Source organism: Salmo salar, chromosome 27 (assembly GCF_965601325.2).
Source record: "Salmo salar chromosome 27, fSalSal1, whole genome shotgun sequence".
NCBI classification, from domain to species: Eukaryota; Metazoa; Chordata; class Actinopteri; order Salmoniformes; family Salmonidae; genus Salmo; species Salmo salar.
Genome location: NC_138317.1, coordinates 22881023 through 22899324, shown reverse-complemented (window position 1 = coordinate 22899324; position 18302 = coordinate 22881023). Strand labels below are relative to the sequence as shown.

At 44.6% G+C, this 18302-nt stretch overlaps 1 protein-coding gene across 7 annotated transcripts in view; it reads left to right on the top strand.

Annotated features, from left to right (window-relative positions):
* Window positions 1–18302, top strand: part of LOC106588669 (thyroid hormone receptor beta) — a 145382-nt gene that overhangs the window by 22136 nt on the left and 104944 nt on the right. For 2 of the 7 annotated variants that reach the window (XM_045709452.2, XM_045709453.2), the window contains exon 1: window positions 3123–3338. The exons of the other annotated variants lie outside the window; for them this stretch is intronic. The gene's annotated coding sequence lies outside the window, so the exon portion shown is untranslated. Of the gene's footprint in view, window positions 1–3122; window positions 3339–18302 lie in introns of those variants that run through there. 7 annotated transcript variants of the gene reach the window in all.

Sequence of the window (18302 nt, the reverse complement as noted above, 5' to 3'; positions counted from 1 at the left end):
TCACGCCTGTACGCTGGCAGAAAGATGGTCAAGCCTGTACGCTGGCAGAAAGATGGTCACGCCTGTTATTCCATTATGTCTTGGTATCAGTGTTCCTATTGACTATCAGTGTTCCTATTACCTTTACTATTGATGGTTACTGGGCATACAGTGCATTCAGAAAGTATCTAGACACTTAACTTTTTCCACATTTTGTTACGTTACAGCCTTATTCTATAATTTCTTAAATTGTTTTTTTTCTCTCATCAATCTACACACCATACCCCATAATGACAAAGCAAAAACAACAACTGAAATGTCACATTAACATAAGTATTCAGTCTCTTTACTCAGTACTTTGTTGAAGTACCTTTGGATGAGATTACTGCCTGGAGTCTTATTGGGTAGGACGCTACAAGCTTGGCACACCTGTATTTGGGGAGTTTCTCCCATTCTGCTCTGCAGATCCTCTCAAGCTGTGTCAGGTTGGATGGGGAGTGTCGCTTTACAGCTATTTTCAGGTCTCTCCAGAGATGGTCGATCGGGTTCAAGTCTGGGCTCTGGCTGGGCCACTCAAGGACATTCAGAGACTTGTCCCGAAGCCACTCCTGCGTTTTCTTGGCTGTGTGCTTAGGGTCGTTGTCCTGTTGGAAGGTGAACCTTCGCCCCAGTCTGAGATCCTGAGCGCAGGTTTTCATCAAGTATCTCTCTGTACTTTGTTCCGTTCATCTTTCCCCCGATCCTGACTAGTCTCCCAGGCCCTGCTGCTGAACAACATCCCCACAACATGATGCTGTCACCACCATGCTTCACCGTAGGGATGGTGTCAGGTTTCCTCCAGACATGACACTTGGCATTCAGGCCAAAGAGGTCCATCTTGGTTTCATCAGAAGAGAGAATCTTGTTTCTCATGGTCTGAAAGTCTTTAGGTGGCTTTTGGCAAACTCCAAGCGGGCTGTCATGTGCCTTTTACTGAGGAGTGGCTTCCGTCTGGCCACTCTACCATAAAGGCCTGATTGGTGGATTGGTGGAGTGCTGCAGAGATGGTTGTCCTTCTGGAAGGTTCTTCCATTTAAGAATGATGAAGGACCTTCAATGCTTCAGACATTTTTTGGTACCCTTCCCCAGATCTGTGCCTCAACACAATCCTGTCTCTGAGCTCTACAGACAATTCCTTCGACCTCATGGCTTGGTTTTTGCTCTGACATGCACTGTCAACTGTGGTATCTTATATAGACAGGTGTGTACCTTTCCAAATCATGTCCAATCAATTGAATTTACCACAGGTGGACTCCAGTCAAGTTGTAGAATCATCTCAAAGATGATCAATGGAAACAGGATGCACCTGAGCTCAATTTCGAGTCTTATAGCGAAGGGTCTGAATACTTACATTAAAAAATAAGGTATTTCTGTTTATTTATTTTATAAATTTGCTAAAATTTATAAAAACCGGTTTTCACTTTGTCATTACGGGTACTGTGTGTAGATTGATGAGGATTTTTATTTATTTAATCCATTTTGGAATAAGGGAGTAACGTTACAAAATGTGCCAAAAGTCAAGGTGTCTGAAAACTTTCCGAAGGCATTGTATAAAGCACAAAACTTTTGACCAGAGCCCCAGGGCCCATAAGTTATATCTCTGGCTATACAGTACACATAGATCCAGGTCCGTTCACCGTAGGGGGCTTATTGGAGGTGTCATTTGTGACTGAGAATTGTGCTTCGAGTGTGCTTCAAACAATGTACATTTGGGATTGCTAGTCATACACACCTTTGAAACAAGATCTATTTGTGGTAACAGCTGGGCTAGATTGTGAACAACTCTTGGTGGAATGCAATTGCTTGACTGCAGCGAGGGAGATTAGCACAATAGCGTTTGCGAACTGCAGCAGCCCTCACAAAACGATTCGTTCTAGAGTTGGAGCTTGTTAAGCAGATGCTGGCTGTAGGCTATATGTTTTTAGTTGAGCTATTTTCCAGCGTGCACGTGATAGACAGTTGGTGGTCGGAGCACATCTCTGCAGCCTCCTTAGCCGGAGGAGCGTGTATTAATCCGGCTGTGTGTATTGCGGCCAGCGGGTCAAATAAACGACTAAAATGAATGAGTCACTCGGCTCGAATGAACAATGACTCTCGAGTCAGTAAAAAGACTTGTTCTAAGCGATCTGCACGTCACTAGTTGACAAGACAGCACAAAGAGATCTGGAACCAGGCTACGCAAACCCCTGTATACCTGACTGATTACTTGGGTCTCCCATACAAAGAGAAAGGCTCTGTTTTTCTATGTCCTCAGAGAAGTTGTCAGACAGGTAGAATGAAAGACAGAAAGATTAGGCCACATCAAGGTAATTAGATTTGAAGGGGGCATTTAACCAATCAAATGATGTGCCCTGATATGAAGGAAGAAAATAAGTGACGGAGGAGAAGAAAACAACATGTTGTTGAGGCTGAGGGTCTGAATCACTGGAGGGTAAATGTTGATGTCCTCCAGTCTGCTATCTGTTATCCTAATGTGAACTCCCTGGATTCCCGGCTGCGTCTCAAATCGCACCATATTCCCTATATTCCCTTTTGACCAGGGCCCTAGGTGCACAATGTAGGGATTAGGGTACCATTTCTTAAATCGTCCCCATTCCTTAAATCCGGACCTTCCCTTCAAGCAGTGGATTGAGAAAAACATATTGGCCTTCATTATATGCATGTGATAGTCTGTAGTGCCATCCAATGTCCTATCAACATTTTGTAGTGGCTGACGGATTGGTTTGGCATCCAATGTCCTATCAACATTTTGTAGTGGCTGACGGATTGGTTTGCCATCCAATGTCCTGTCAAAATGTTGTAGTGGCTGACGGATTGGTTTGGCATCCAATGTCCTGTCAACATTTTGTAGTTGCTGACGGATTGTACTGCCTACAGTACATACTGCATTACTTTGACCAGGGACCAAATGGCAACCTATTGCCTACAGTACATATGTACTGTAATGCAGTATGTACTGTACTATAGGCAATATGTTGCCATTTGGTCCCTGGCCAAAGTAATGCAGTATGTGCTGTAGGCAATAGTTTGCCCTTTGGGACTCAATCTTTGTCATTGTGTACCCAGCAATTCTATCAGAGATCAAAGTCCTTAGAAATAAATAATTGAGCTTGACTTTGCAAGTTATGACAGAACTCTGTCCCGCTGGCTTTGCCCCATTCTGAATTAGCGCCATACTGTTAGCTACTTATTAAAACAGCTATGTAACATGTACAGTAGTAGATAGCAGATTGGCCTTGTAGTTGCATTGTTACTAATATAATTTTTCTCTTTTTATGTGAATGGACCCCTCCTTTCCTCTCCTCTCCCTCTACTAACAGGTAAGTCCTTTCCCATAGTGAGCCATCTGAGTGTGTGGATATGACTGGGTCTGTGTCTACTTTCTTAGCTGAAGTGTGTGTTTGCATGCGTGTGTATGTGCATACGTTAATGCGCTTTGTGTGTGTGTGTCCAGACTAGTGGTCGACCGATTATACCGATTATTGGAGGACCAAAAAAAGCCGCTACCGATTTAATCGGCTGATTTATGTATGTATATATATATATATATGTGTATGTATATATATGTGTGTAATAATGATAATTACAACAATACTGATTTGAACACTTTTATTTTTACTTAATATAACTCATAAATAAAATCAATTTAGTCTCAAATAAATAATGAAACATGTTCAATTTGGTTTAAATCATGCAAAAACACAGTGTTAGAGAAAAAGGTAAAAGTGCAATATGTGCCATGTAAAAAGCTAACGTTTAAGTTCCTTGCTCAGAACATGAGAACATATGAAAGCTGGTGGTTCCTTTTAACATGAGTCTTCAATATTCCCAGTTAAAAAGTTATAGGTTGGAGTTATTATAGGATTTATAGGACTATTTCTCTCTATACCATTTGTATTTTCATTTACCATTTACCTGACTATTGATGTTCTTATAGGCACTATGGTATTGCCAGCCTTATCTCGGGAGCTGATAGGCTTGAAGTCATAAACAGCGCTGTGCTTCAAGCATTACGTAGAGCTGCTGGCAAACGCAGGAAAGTGCAGTTTGAATGAATGCTTATGAGCCTGCTGCTGCCTACCACCACTCAGTCAGACTGCTCTATCAAATATCAAATCATAGACTTAATTATAATATAATAAACATACAGAAATACAAGCCTTAGGTCATTAATATGGTCTAATATGGTCAAATCCGGAAACTATCATTTCAAAAACAAAACGTTTATTCTTTCAGTGAAATACGGAACCGTTCCGTATTTTATCTAACGGGTGGCATCCCAAAGTCTAAATATTGCTGTTACATTACACAACCTTCAATGTTAAGTCATAATTATGTAAAATTCTGGCAAATTAATTACGATCTTTGTTAGGAAGAAATGGTCTTCACGCAGTTCGCAATGAGCCAGCCGGCCCAAACTGCTGTATGTACCCTGACTGCTTGCACAGAACGCAAGAGAAGTGTTGCCTGCTATCATGAAATTATCTTAACTAAATATGCAGGTTTAAAAAAATATACTTGTGTATTGATTTTAAAGAAAGGCATTGATGTTTATGGTTAGGTACATTGGTGCAACGACAGTGCATTTTTCGCGAATGCGCTTGTTAAATCATCACCCGTTTGTCAAAGTAGGCAGTGATTCGATGATAACTTAACAGGCACAGCATTGATTATATGCAACGCAGGACAAGCTAGTTAAACTAGTAATATCATCAACCATGTGTAGTTAACTAGTGATTATGTTAAGATTCATTGTTTTTTTATAAGATAAGTTTATTGCTAGCTAGCAACCTTGGCTCCTTGCTGCACTCTCGTAACAGGTGGTCAGCCTGCCACGCAGTCTCCTCATGGAGTGCAATGTAATCGGCCATAATCGGCATCCAAAAATGCCGATTACCGATTTGTTATGAAAACTTGTAATCAGCTCTAATTAATCGGCCATGCCGATTAATCGGTTGACCTCTAGTCCAGACCTTACATGTATTGATGTGAATACAGGGCTCATCGGTGAAAGAGACTTATCCCACTGGGCACACACTTGTTGAATCAACGTAATTTAAAAGAAATTGAATAGATGCTGAATTGACATGTGTGCCCAGTGGGCTTGGTCTCAGCATGACTCCCAGTCGAATTAAAGGAAAGAAATAAATAAACACGTACTACTTGTATAATACGGAGTGTACTGATGCAACCTCTGCAGTGAGGAGAGTCTGAAGTGACCCGCCTGGGATGCAGTGGGCTGCTCTGCTGCACACCTGGGCTCAAATAGTGTTTGTTTTCTTTCTATTACTTTGAGCGTTTCATTGAGCTTGCCTTGTGTGCCAGATGGACACACTTGGGTGTGGACTTTTGGGATATATTCCGTTGGTTCCGTTGCGCCAGGCAAGCTCAATAAAGTGTGATTAAGTATCTGTAAGAAAAAGTATCCTAGATCTGACTCTGGCCTGCTGAAGTGCGTTTAAGCGCTTCAGGGAGCATGGTCCAGTGAGGGAGACACACACACACACACACACACACACACACACACACACACACACACACACACACACACACACACACACACCCAGGGATGGATGGATGGATGGACGGACGGGGAGGGGTTGAATAATTAATGGGTGGAGAAAGCCTTCATCTTTACTTTTTTACCTTCACACACAATCCACAAAATCACACACTTACATAGCCAGGTCAAGCTGGGTGAGGAGGGTTAGAGAGGCGTTACGAAACCAATAACTAGCCTACTAATATTTTTGCACTTGCTAAGTATAGGGGTCTTAGGCCTAGTTACATGATTTGTAACCTGAATGAATGTGTGCAGCCTCCCTGTGGCTCAGTTGGTAGAGCATGGTGTTTGCAATGGTGTTTGCAACGCCAGGGTTGTGGGTTCGATTCCCACGGGAGGCCAGTATGGGGGGGAAAAAAAGTATATGAATTGAAATGTATGCATTCACTACTGTAAGTCGCTCTGGATAAGAGCGTCTGCTAAATGACTAAAATGTAAAAATGTAAAAAAAAATGTGTGAAATCAGCATATGCGACCAGGTGTTGAATGTACATGTGTCCAGGGAGACAGCAACCTTAGGTCTAGGGTCAGCTCTGTCTTAAATCCTTTGGGTCGGCCAGCCCAAATGGATTATTAGGTTCACATAGTGACGGAAACCATATATGCAAAAATAAAAATGCAAACAGGCATGCCTAAACTAAAGATTCAAAATGAAAGCCCTCATGGCCACCAAACCAACCAGCAGCCTCACTTAATTGGCAGCACCTAATGTGCCTAACAACCAGGCTCAGCATCTGGACACGGTTGCTGCTGCCCCCTGGGGAAATGGAGTGTGGATTAATTGTTCTCATAATATGCAGGTAACGGCCCTTGTACAGTAGGGGCGGCACCGCACAGTGAAACACCACTTCCCATTAATTTTCAATGAAAGGAAAGCGGTTAGAAGCGGAGTGCGTGGGGGACCGTTGGGCGGCGCGAACGTTGAGTGGGAGGCGGTGGAAAAGTTCAGCATTTCCCAACTTTATGCAAATCACCAGCAGCGAACGATGGGCGATGACCAATCATATCGAGTGGTTTCCATGATGAATTTGATGCTGTGCGACCCAACGCTGGAGACTTTCTTCATCCAAGATGGCTGACAAAAATACTAGGATGGAAGCAAATGTAAGTAATTATAACGTCATAACGAATCATGCAATTTAGCTAGCTAGCTTTATGGCCAATTTGACATGAGTATGAAATTGTAATGAAATTGTTGTTTTGGAGACTCCTCAGAAAACCAGCAAACCAGGCTGTTGTCTTGTGAAACAGTGGATGTAAATAATATAGCTAAAGCATTTACTGCAAATTGAATGTACAATTTTGTTAGCTTCCCTTGCTGATATTTGCCGTGCAATGCAGCTGAAGCAACGTAGCTAACTAACTATTTTCTTGTTTATTGTGTTGTGGAGGAAAAAATTCCTTGTATGCCTATGGATGTGTAGCTAGCTAGGTAGCCGATCTGTGTATGGACCCTAAGAAGTTTGGTATTAGTTAAGAACAGTGGTTTAAATTGCTTCCACCGGTTAATCATTGGAGGCAGGGCTTTCTCCTATAGAGCTACATTTTTATGGAATGGTTTGTTAATCCATGTGAGAGACGCAGACTCTGTCTCGACCTTTAAGTCTTTACTGAAGACTCATCTCTTCAGTAGGTCCTATGATTGTGTGTAGTCTGGCCCAGGGGTGTGAAGGTGAACGGAAAGGCACTGGAGCGACGAATCGCTCTTCCTGTGTCGGCCTGGCCGGTTGCCCTCTCTGACCCTATTACGGGGGCTGAGTCACTGGCATACTTGTGCTCTTCCATGCCGTCCCTAGGAGGGGTGCGTCACTTGAGTGGGTTGAGTCACTGACGTGATCTTCCTGTCCAGGTCGACGCACCCTCTGGCTTGTACGGTGGAGGTAATCTTCGTGGGCTATACTCAGCCTTGTCTCAGGGTAGTAAGTTGGTGGTCTGCGGATATCCCTCTAGTGGTGTGGGGGCTGTGCTTTGGCAAAGTGGGTGGGGTTATATCCTGCCTGGTTGGCCCTGTCCGGGGGTATTGTCGGATGGAGCCACAATGTCTCCCAACCCCTCTGGTCTCAACCTCCAGTATCTATGCTGCAATAGTTTGTGTTGGGGGGCTAGGGTTAGTCTGTTATATCTAGTGTTATTCTCCTGTCTTATCTGGTGTCCTGTGTGAATTTAAGTATGCTCCCTCTAATTCTCTCTCTCCCGCTCCCTCCCCTCCCGGAGGACCTGAGCCCTAGGACCATGCCTCAGGACTACCTGGCCTGATGACTCCTGGCTGTCCCCAGTCCACCTGGTTGTTCTGCTGCTCCAGTTTCAACTGTTCTGCCTGCGGCTATGGAACCCTGACCTGTTCACCGGACATGCTACCTCGTCCCAGACCTGCTGCTTTCTACTCTCTCTCTCTCTCTCTACCGCACCTGCTGTCTCAAACTCTGAATGCTCGGCTATGAAAAACCAACTGACATTTACTCCTGAGGTGCTGACCTGTTGCACCCCCTACAACCACTGTGATTATCATTATTTGACCCTGCTGGTCATCTATGAACGTTTCAACATCTTGGCCATGTACTGTTATAATCTCCACCCGGCACAGCCAGAAGAGCACTGGCCACCCGTCAGAGATTGGTTCCTATCTAGGTTTCTTCCTAGGTTCCTACCTTTCTAGAGAGTTTTTCCTAGCCACCATGCTTCTACATCTGCATTGCTTGCTGTTTGGGGTTTTAGGCTGGGTTTCTGAATATCACTTTGTGACATCTGCTGATGTAAAAAGGGCTATTGATTGATAGAAACATGAATCCCCAAGAAATTGCAGAAAATGACTGTAACACACATGACTGTTACATGTCAATATTATTGTGTCAATATTAGCTACCAGGCTATGAACCTAGCTATGGACCTCTCAGCTATCATAGCCGGTTGTATTGACTTCAAGACACTCTGAATGGCATCAATGAAGCCTATGGATTGAGTAGAATATAATACAAATGAATTGTGCCAAGGATGCAAGTCGTATATACATGTAGTTATTACCAAGCATGAGTTCCCCATATTGTAGCCTGTACATTGAAAATATTCGCTGATCATGTACTCTACCTTGGCAAATACAGGTGCGGTTCAGGTGTGAATGTGTGAGACATTCTTTTTCAGTGATATCCAATACCAGGAGTATCAAACTCCAGTTTTTGAATGGTGCTGTGTCTGCTTGTATATATTAGAATTATATTCATCAACAGTGTTTACCAATCCTGGAACATCAGTTGTTACACTGTTGTGCAGTAAGCATATGATTAATGAATTACAGTGCTACTCAACTTAATAGTCTCTCAGGTCATCACGATTACATAGTGTCTCTAGTAGGGATGCACGATATATCGGTGAACATATTGGAATCGGCCAATATTAGCTAAAAATGCCAACATCGGTATTTGCCGATGTCTAGTTTAACCCCGATGTTAAAAAACGATGTCAAAGCTATCGTGCATACCTATATAACATAGGTATGCATATAACATACATATAACATGACGTAATGACGCCACGTAAAATGTTGCGCTACACGTGCAACACCGCATTCCTAACCTAGCGCACACGATTTGTTGTTGTTCGCCTATTGAAATTGAACTTCAGTTCATTAAAGTTATTAGCTAGCCAGCTACTTAACCCTGTTGCCCAAAGCTAATGATATAAGCAGCCAGCTAGGTTCATCTGGCTAGTGAGGCTCGACCAGACCGGGTTATGTGTTGTAAGCTAGCCACAATAAGGATTAGGCACAATAGTGGAATTTGCGGTTTGCCTTCAAAATAAAAGTATGTCATTGACAGTGATGCAAATGAATACAAATAGTAGCATTATGCCATACTTTTTTTCTGAAGGCTAACCACAAAGTCCACTATTGTGGCTAATCCTTATTGTGGCTAGCTTCACATAGATTGGTTCGACCACCGTTAGTTCTTATTTGATTATCTTGTAAATTAATTAGAGTTATTTTAGATGACAGCTAGCTATGTAGTTATCTAGCTGAAACAGATGTCGTTTTGCTATGTTTTGGGGGAAGAACATTGTTTGCATCCATGACCTGGCTAGCTTTTTTCTTATGACCAGCACTGTAGGTGCATGAGACAACTTTACCAGCATCATAGCATACGTATCGATGAATCGTTGTGACATATGAGTGATAGTGTAATCAATGTGTAATAACTACATAAAAAAATGTATGAACGCGGTAAATTATTACGTGACGTGCAGTCATATTCAGGTCCTGATTGGTCAGCAAGTTTATTTGACATGTCAATTTGACACGTCAAATAGTGTTATTTGACACGTCAAATTTGACACATCTTTTTTGACACTCGCAAAGACCCAAATGGCGTTCCATAGAAATCCTGGTTGAGAATGAAACAAATGAACAACAAAACAGCACAGCAAGTAAGTGAAAGAAGTAGGTTTTGATTATATTTTACTAGTAATGGGGACATGCATAAATGCCAACAAAATAACTTTTGGTCAGTGTGGTGTGTGTGTGTGTGTGTGTGTAACCTTTATTTAACTAGGCAATTCAGTTAAGAACAAATTCTTATTTTCAGTGACGGCCCGGACGACGCTGGGCCAATTGTGCGCTGCCCTATGGGACTCCCAATCACGGCCGGATGTGATACAGCCTGGATTCGAACCAGGGACTGTTGTTACACGTCTTGCACTGAGATGCAGTGCCTTAGACCGCTGCGTCCATGTGTGTGTGTTAACTATTTAACTGTACTAGAATGCTTAAAAGGCTGCTAAAATGTTAAGTATCGGTATCGTTTTTTTTTTGGCAAGTAAAACATCGGATATCATATTTGCCAAAAATGTCATATCGGTGCATCACTAGTCTCTAGCGGTGTCTCCCAACCAGCGTTGGGCCCCCAGTTGGCCCGATTGGTTTTCTTAGAACAGGTGAGGTAGTGATGATGGGACTGGTGTGTAATAATGGATCTGTGAGTCGGGAAGCAGGTGCAGGTGAAATGTTTAATAAAATGACAAAACCAGGAACAAGACAAATCCATGTAGCTAAACGCCGGTACACAAGGATAATACCAACTGGTGAGAAAACATCAGAGAGTGACATATAAAGGGGAGGTAATGAAGTCCAGGTGTGAATCATAATGATTAATATGTGCGTGTAATGATGAGTGCCATGTGTCGTAATGATGAATCCCAGGACCAGTGGTTAGTATTCTGGCGACGTCGTACGCCGGAGGGGAGGAGCTGGAGAAGATGTGACATGGGGGTTGGCATCCTCTCACATCAAAACATACCTGCAGACGAGAGACGGAGAGAGATGGCATGATTAAGCTTTGTCTTTTTAATTATAACACTATCTATGTCAGTCATCATAATCATCAGGAGGTGAAATGCAACAACTGTCCTTGGATCATTAACTCTGGGACTACAACATGTATCTCTATTTCAATGTAAAGCATTTCTTTAATAATACACTGCTCAAAAAAATAAAGGGAACACCAAAATAACACACCCTAGATCTGAATGAATGAAATAATCTTATTAAATACTTTTTTCTTTACATAGTTGAATGTGCTGACAACAAAATCACACAAAAATAATCAATGGAAATCCAATTTATCAACCCATGGAGGTCTGGATTTGGAGTCACACTCAAACTTAAAGTGGAAAACCACACTACAGGCTGATCCAACTTTGATGTAATGTCCTTAAAACAAGTCAAAATGAGGCTCAGTAGTGTGTGTGGCCTCCACGTGCCTGTATGACCTCCCTACAACGCCTGGGCATGCTCCTGATGAGGTGGCGGCCGCCCAACAACCTGCCCGCTTGACCCTATCCCCTCCTCTCTTCTCCAGACCATTTCCGGAGACCTTCTCCCTTACCTCGCTCATCAACTCATCCTTGACCGCTGGCTATGTCCCTTCCGTCTTCAACAGAGCGAGAGTTGCACCCCTTCTGAAAAAACCTACACTCGATCCCTCCGATGTCAACAACTACAGACCAGTATCCCTTCTTTCTTTTCTCTCCAAAACTCTTGAACGTGCCGTCCTTGGCCAGCTCTCTTGCTATCTCTCTCAGAATGACCTTCTTGATCCAAATCAGTCAGATTTCAAGACTGGTCATTCAACTGAGACTGCTCTTCTCTGTGTCACGGAGGCTCTCCGCACTGCTAAAGCTAACTCTCTCTCCTCTGCTCTCATCCTTCTAGACCTATCTGCTGCCTTTGATACTGTGAACCATCAGATCCTCCTCTCCACCCTCTCCGAGTTGGGCATCTCCGGCGCGGCCCATGCTTGGATTGCGTCCTACCTGACAGGTCGCTCCTACCAGGTGGCGTGGCGAGAATCTGTCTCCGCACCACATGCTCTCACCACTGGTGTCCCCCAGGGCTCAGTTCTAGGCCCTCTCCTATTCTCGCTATACACCAAGTCACTTGGCTCTGTCATATCCTCACATGGTCTCTCCTATCATTGCTATGCAGACGACACACAATTAATCTTCTCCTTTCCCCCTTCTGATAACCAGGTGGCGAATCGCAACTCTGCATGTCTGGCAGACATATCAGTGTGGATGACGGATCACCACCTCAAGCTGAACCTCAGCAAGACGGAGCTGCTCGTCCTCATGGGGAAGGACTGCCCGTTCCATGATCTCGCCATCACGGTTGACAACTCCATTGTGTCCTCCTCCCAGAGTGCTAAGAAACTTGGCGTGACCCTGGACAACACCCTGTCGTTCTCCACTAACATCAAGGCGGTGACCCGATCCTGTAGGTTCATGCTCTACAACATTAGCAGAGTACGACCCTGCCTCACACAGGAAGCGGCGCAGGTCCTAATCCAGGCACTTTTCATCTCCCGTCTGGATTACTGCAACTCGCTGTTGACTGGGCTCCCTGCCTGTGCCATTAAACCCCTACAACTCATCCAGAACGCCGCAGCCCGTCTGGTGTTCAACCTTCCCAAGTTCTCTCACGTCACCCCGCTCTCTCCACTTGCTTCCAGTTGAAGCTCGCATCCGCTACAAGACCATGGTGCTTGCCTACGGAGCTGTGAGGGGAACGGCACCTCCGTACCTTCAGGCTCTGATCAGGCCCTACACCCAAACAAGGGCACTGCGTTCATCCACCTCTGGCCTGCTCGCCTCCCTACCTCTGAGGAAGCACAGTTCCCGCTCAGCCCAGTCAAAACTGTTCACTGCTCTGGCACCCCAATGGTGGAACAAGCTCCCTCACCACGCCAGGACAGTGGAGTCAATCACCACCTTCCGGAGACACCTGAAACCCCACCTCTTTAAGAAATACCTAGGATAGAATATAATAATCCTTCTAACCCCCCCCCCCTTAAAATATTTAGATGTACTATTGTAATGTGGTTGTTCCACTGGATATCATAAGGTGAATGCACCAATTTGTAAGTCGCTCTGGATTAGAGCGTCTGCTAAATGACTTAAATGTAAATGTCTCCTGAGGGATCTCCTCCCAGACCTGGACTAAAGCATCCGCCAACTCCTGGACAGTCTGTGGTGCAACGTGGCGTTGGTGGATGGAGCGAGACATGATGTCCCAGATGTGCTCAATTGAATTTAGGTCTGGGGAACGGGCGGGCCAGTCCATAGCATCAATGCCTTCCTCTTGCAGGAACTGCTGACACACTCCAGCCACATGAGGTCTAGCATTGTCTTGCATTAGGAGGAACCCAGGGCCAACCGCACCAGCATATGGTCTCACAAGGGGTCTGAGGATCTCATCTCGGTACCTAATGGCAGTCAGGCTACCTCTGGCGAGCACATGGAGGGCTGTGCGGCCCCCCCAAAAATGCCATCCCACACCATGACTGACCCACCGCCAAACCGGTCATGCTGGAGGATGTTGCAGGCAACAGAACGTTCTCCACGGCGTCTCCAGACTCTTGTCACGTCTGTCACGTGCTCAGTGTGAACCTGCTTTCATCTGTGAAGAGCACAGTGCGCCAGTGGCGAATCTGCCAATCTTGGTGTTCTCTGGCAAATGCCAAACGTCCTGCACGGTATTGGGCTGTAAGCACAACCCCCACCTGTGGACATCGGGCCCTCATACCACCCTCATGGAGTCTGTTTCTGACCGTTTGAGCAGACACATGCACATTTGTGGCCTGCTGGAGGTCATTTTGCAGGGCTCTGGCAGTGCTCCTCCTGCACCCCTTTGCACAAAGGCGGAGGTAGCGGTCCTGCTGCTGGGTTGTTGCCCTCCTACGGCCTCCTCCACGTCTCCTGATGTACTGGCCTGTCTCCTGGTAGCGCCTCCATGCTCTGGACACTACGCTGACAGACACAGCAAAACTTCTTGCCACAGCTCGCATTGATGTGCCATCCTGGATGAGCTGCACTACCTGAGCCACTTGTGTGGGTTGTAGACTCCGTCTCATGCTACCACTAGAGTGAAAGCACCGCCAGCATTCAAAGGTGACCAAAACATCAGCCAGGAAGCATAGGAACTGAGAACTGGTCTGTGGTCACCACCTGCAGAACCACTCCTTTATTGGGGGTGTCTTGCTAATTGCCTATAATTTCCACCTGTTGTCTATTCCATTTGCACAACAGCATGTGAAATTTATTGTCAATCAGTGTTGCTTCCTAAGTGGACAGTTTGATTTCACATAAGTGTGATTGACTTGGAGTTACATTGTGTTGTTTAAGTGTTCCCTTTATTTTTTTGAGCAGTGTACTTCCTGTTGACCCAACCAAGTGACCTCTCACCTCTGATCATGCTGTGCCCTCTGTCACGCAGTTCAGAAGCGGGAGGGGTTCACCGACACAGCTGATATAACCTAGAGGATTTAGGGAGAAGGGGAGAGTGGGAGATGGTGAAAGAGACAGTGTTCAACAAGAATCTGAGTGTGTGGCCTCAACTGGTGTCGTCACTGAGTGGCTGCAGAGTACTTTATACTGAAAAGCATGCACATACAAACAAGGACAAACAATATAGCATAGTTGCATAAATAATGGAGTGTCTTACTATTCTCCATGGATGGTCCTCTTGCCTATTCTTTGATGGTGGAAGGAGCCACAGTTATACACCTGAGCCTGTTTACTGCACAACGCAATTCATCAATCAGATTGATACAAGAGTCTGTTGCTGTGTGTTGTAGGGTGTCTAGTTGTTGTACATTTTTTCAATATGGGTGACTCTTAAGAGAGCCTGTTTTGTTTATGTGCTGACATTACTCTTACCTGAACAGCACCCTCACCTGAAAAGAAGATATCAAAGGGAGATAAACTGGGAATTGAATAACTACAGTTGACATAGCTACAGTAAGTACAGTGCATTCAGAAAGTATTCAGACCCTTTGACTTTTTCCACATTTTGTTACGTTACACCCTTATTCTAAAATGGATTACATTTTTTTTCCCGTCATCAATCTACACACAATGCACCATAATAACAAAGCAAAAACAGGTTTTTATAAATTTTTGCAAATTTGCACATTTTTAAAACAATGTATTTAAGTAATTAAAGGTGCATATCAGAGCAACATCTAGGCCATGAAGTCGAAGGAATTGTCCGTAGAGTTCCGATTGTGTCGAGGCACAGATCTGGGGAAGGGTGACAAAACATTTCTATAGCATTGAAGGTCCCCAAGAAGTGGCCTCCATCATCCTTAAATAGAAGAAGTTTGGAACCACCAAGACTCTTCCTGGAGCTGGCTGCCCGGCCAAACTGAGCAATCGGGGGAGAAGGGCCTTGTAGTGGCGCAGTGGTCTAATGCACTGCATCTCTGTGCAAGACGCGTCACTACAGACCCTGGTTCGATTCTAGGCTGCGTCACAACTGGCTATGATTGGGAGTCCCATAGGGCGGCACACAATTGGTCCAGCATTGGCCGGGGTAGGCCGTCATTGTAAATAAGAATTTGTTCTTAATTGACTTGTCACGTGTGCTCCCTCTCTGGCCTCTAGGTCACCAGGCTGCTCGTTATGGCGCACACCTGTCACCATTGTTACGCGCACCTGCGTCTCATCAGACTCACCTGGACTCCATCACTTCCTTGATTACCTTCCCTATAAATGTCACTCCCTTTGGTTCCTTCCCCAGGTGTTATTGTTTCTGTTCCTGTGTCATGTCTGTCCGTTGTCTGTGTTTTCTTTTTTTGTATTATGTTGTGTTTATTTATTAAAACACTCACTCCCTGAACTTTCTTTCCGAAACTCTCAGCGCACATCATTACAACTTGCCTAGTTAAATAAAGGTTAAATAAAAAAATTTACAGTTTGCTTGGAGTTTGTCAAAAGGCACCTAAAGGACTAAGATTCTCTCTTCTGATGAAACCAAGATTGAACTCTTTGGCCTGAATACCAAACGTCACGTCGGGAGGAAACCTGGCAACATCCCTACGGTGAAGCATGGTGGTGGCAGCATCATGCTGTGGGGATGTTTTTCAGCAGCAGGGACTGGGAGACTAGTCAGGATCGAGGGAAAGAGGAACGGAACAAAGTACAGAGAGATCCTTGATGAAAACCTGCTCCAGAGCGCTCGGGACCTCAGACTGGGGGCGAAGGCTCACCTTCCAACAGGACAATGACCCTAAGCACACAGCCAAGACCACACAGGATTGGCTTCGGGACAAGTCTCTGAATGTCCTTGAGTGGCCCAGCCAGAGCCCGGACTTGAATCGCTGGAGAGACCTGAAAATAGCTGTGCAGCGACGCTCCGCATCCAATCTGACAGATCTTGAGAGGATATGCAGAAAAGAATGGGATCCTCTCAAGACCTCAAATACAGGTGTGCCAAGGTTTTATTGTCATATCCAATAAGACTCGAGGCTGTAATCGCTGCCAAAGGTGCTTCAACAATGTACTGAATAAAGGGTCTGAATACTTATGTAAATGTAATATTATGTTTTTTATTTTTAATACATTTGCAAAAAAATCAAAAAAACAGTTTTTGCTTTGTCATTATGGGGTTTGTTGTTTAGATTGATGAGGGGAAAAAAACTAATTTCATCAATTTTAGAATAAGGCTGTAACATAACAAAATGTGGAAGAAGTCAAGGGGTCTGAATACTTTCTGAATGCACTGTAAATGGAAGAATAATCTTATTGCAATGTGGGTGTCTCTTAAAAGAGCCTTTGGTTGTGCATAGTGTAGTCTTTGGCATAAGGTGTTGCTAGGGAACAGCACACTTTTCAAAGAAATGGTAGGTGTAGGTCTCCCGCACACGGATTTCCTCCCATGCTGCATTGTTGGCCCCCATCCGTGCAACATCCTACAGAGCAGCAGACCTCTGGCACACGGCGAGTTGTAGGTCCCCTCATATTAGACAGCACTGAATATTATGTTGCTATTATCCCTGTCCCCAGTTTTTCTTTCTAGGGACTGGAACTACACAACAGTACCTGCCCCATCCAGAATAGCCTACTCTCCGTGTTTTGACTGTTGGAGCTGCTATCCTTTCACCCTCTTCCATGGCTATTACCTAAAGCTACCTACAAATGTATTTGGTGTTTGTGTTTTTAATTTACAATGATAAATACATCCAAATAGCTAGCTAATAAAATGTAAGGTAGCTGTTGATATTTCATGTACTTAGCTAGCTAAACTGTATGTTCAGTTGGCTAGATATCCAGCTAGCTATGTTAACAGCTCATTTGAGAAAATCTGCACTGTAGCAAGATGGCTAATAATACATTATTGAAAAAATATGTTTTCTAAATGTATTTACCTACTTGAATAGGTTTTTCCAGCCATGTGGACGATTGGAGACAGGGGAAAACAGTTTGTTTGCCACCAGAGTGATTGAGCGGCTTGCGGCAATTTACCGCATGCTAGTGTACTAGGGCCATACATTTAAAGGTGGATTAGCGATTACATATTGAGCATGCACATGTGGGAATATGCATTTTCTTCTGAAAGTCCTGCTTACTTCTCATTCTTACAGTAGACTGGGGGAAACCTGGGAGTGATCTGGCAAAGAGAAGTGGGATTCCTGTGAATCAGTGACAGGATAGAACATAGCTTTAGGTGGCAGACAGTCAGACTTTGGGGACAGGGGCACACACACACATGCACACTGTGCCCTGGCCATGGTGACTACAGCGCTCCAAAATAACAAGTATGGGACCTTTCTCTCTTCTGTTCTCGCCTTCCTCTCTTCTTCTCCTCTCCTCTCTCCCCCTCTATTATATTCTCCTCTCTCACTCCTCTCCCCTCCCAATCACTACCCCTCTCAGTGACTACCCCTCTCCTCTCTCTCCCCTCTCGTGACTACCCCTCTCCTCTCTCTCCCCTCTCAGTGACTACCCCTCTCCTCTCTCTCCCCTCTCAGTGACTACCCCTCTCCTCTCTCTCCCCTCATAGTGACTACCCTTCTCCTCTCCCCTTTCTCTTTTCTGTTCTCTGCCAGGGACCAGGGTATACAGTACAGTGCAGACCTAGCTCCCAGGCCCAGCCAGCTCCATCCACAGTTTATTTAAACGAGGGGTTTAGGTTTCATCCCCTTGACGCGTCCCACCACATCTCTCTCAAATCTAAGTCGCCCGCTCCAACCCCGCTCCAACCGCACACCAGTAATAATGTAATCAAATACCACTTTGCACTTGTTGACCGTGTTCGTTGGGGAGAGGATTAGTTCCCAGCTAAACTCCTTAGGAAAATAAACACATATCAATAAATAAGTCTCTTTAAACAGAGTTCGGGCTCCATGGTCCCTGGAAGTATTTGCCCTGCCTTGCCGAACCAGGCACACAGTCTTAG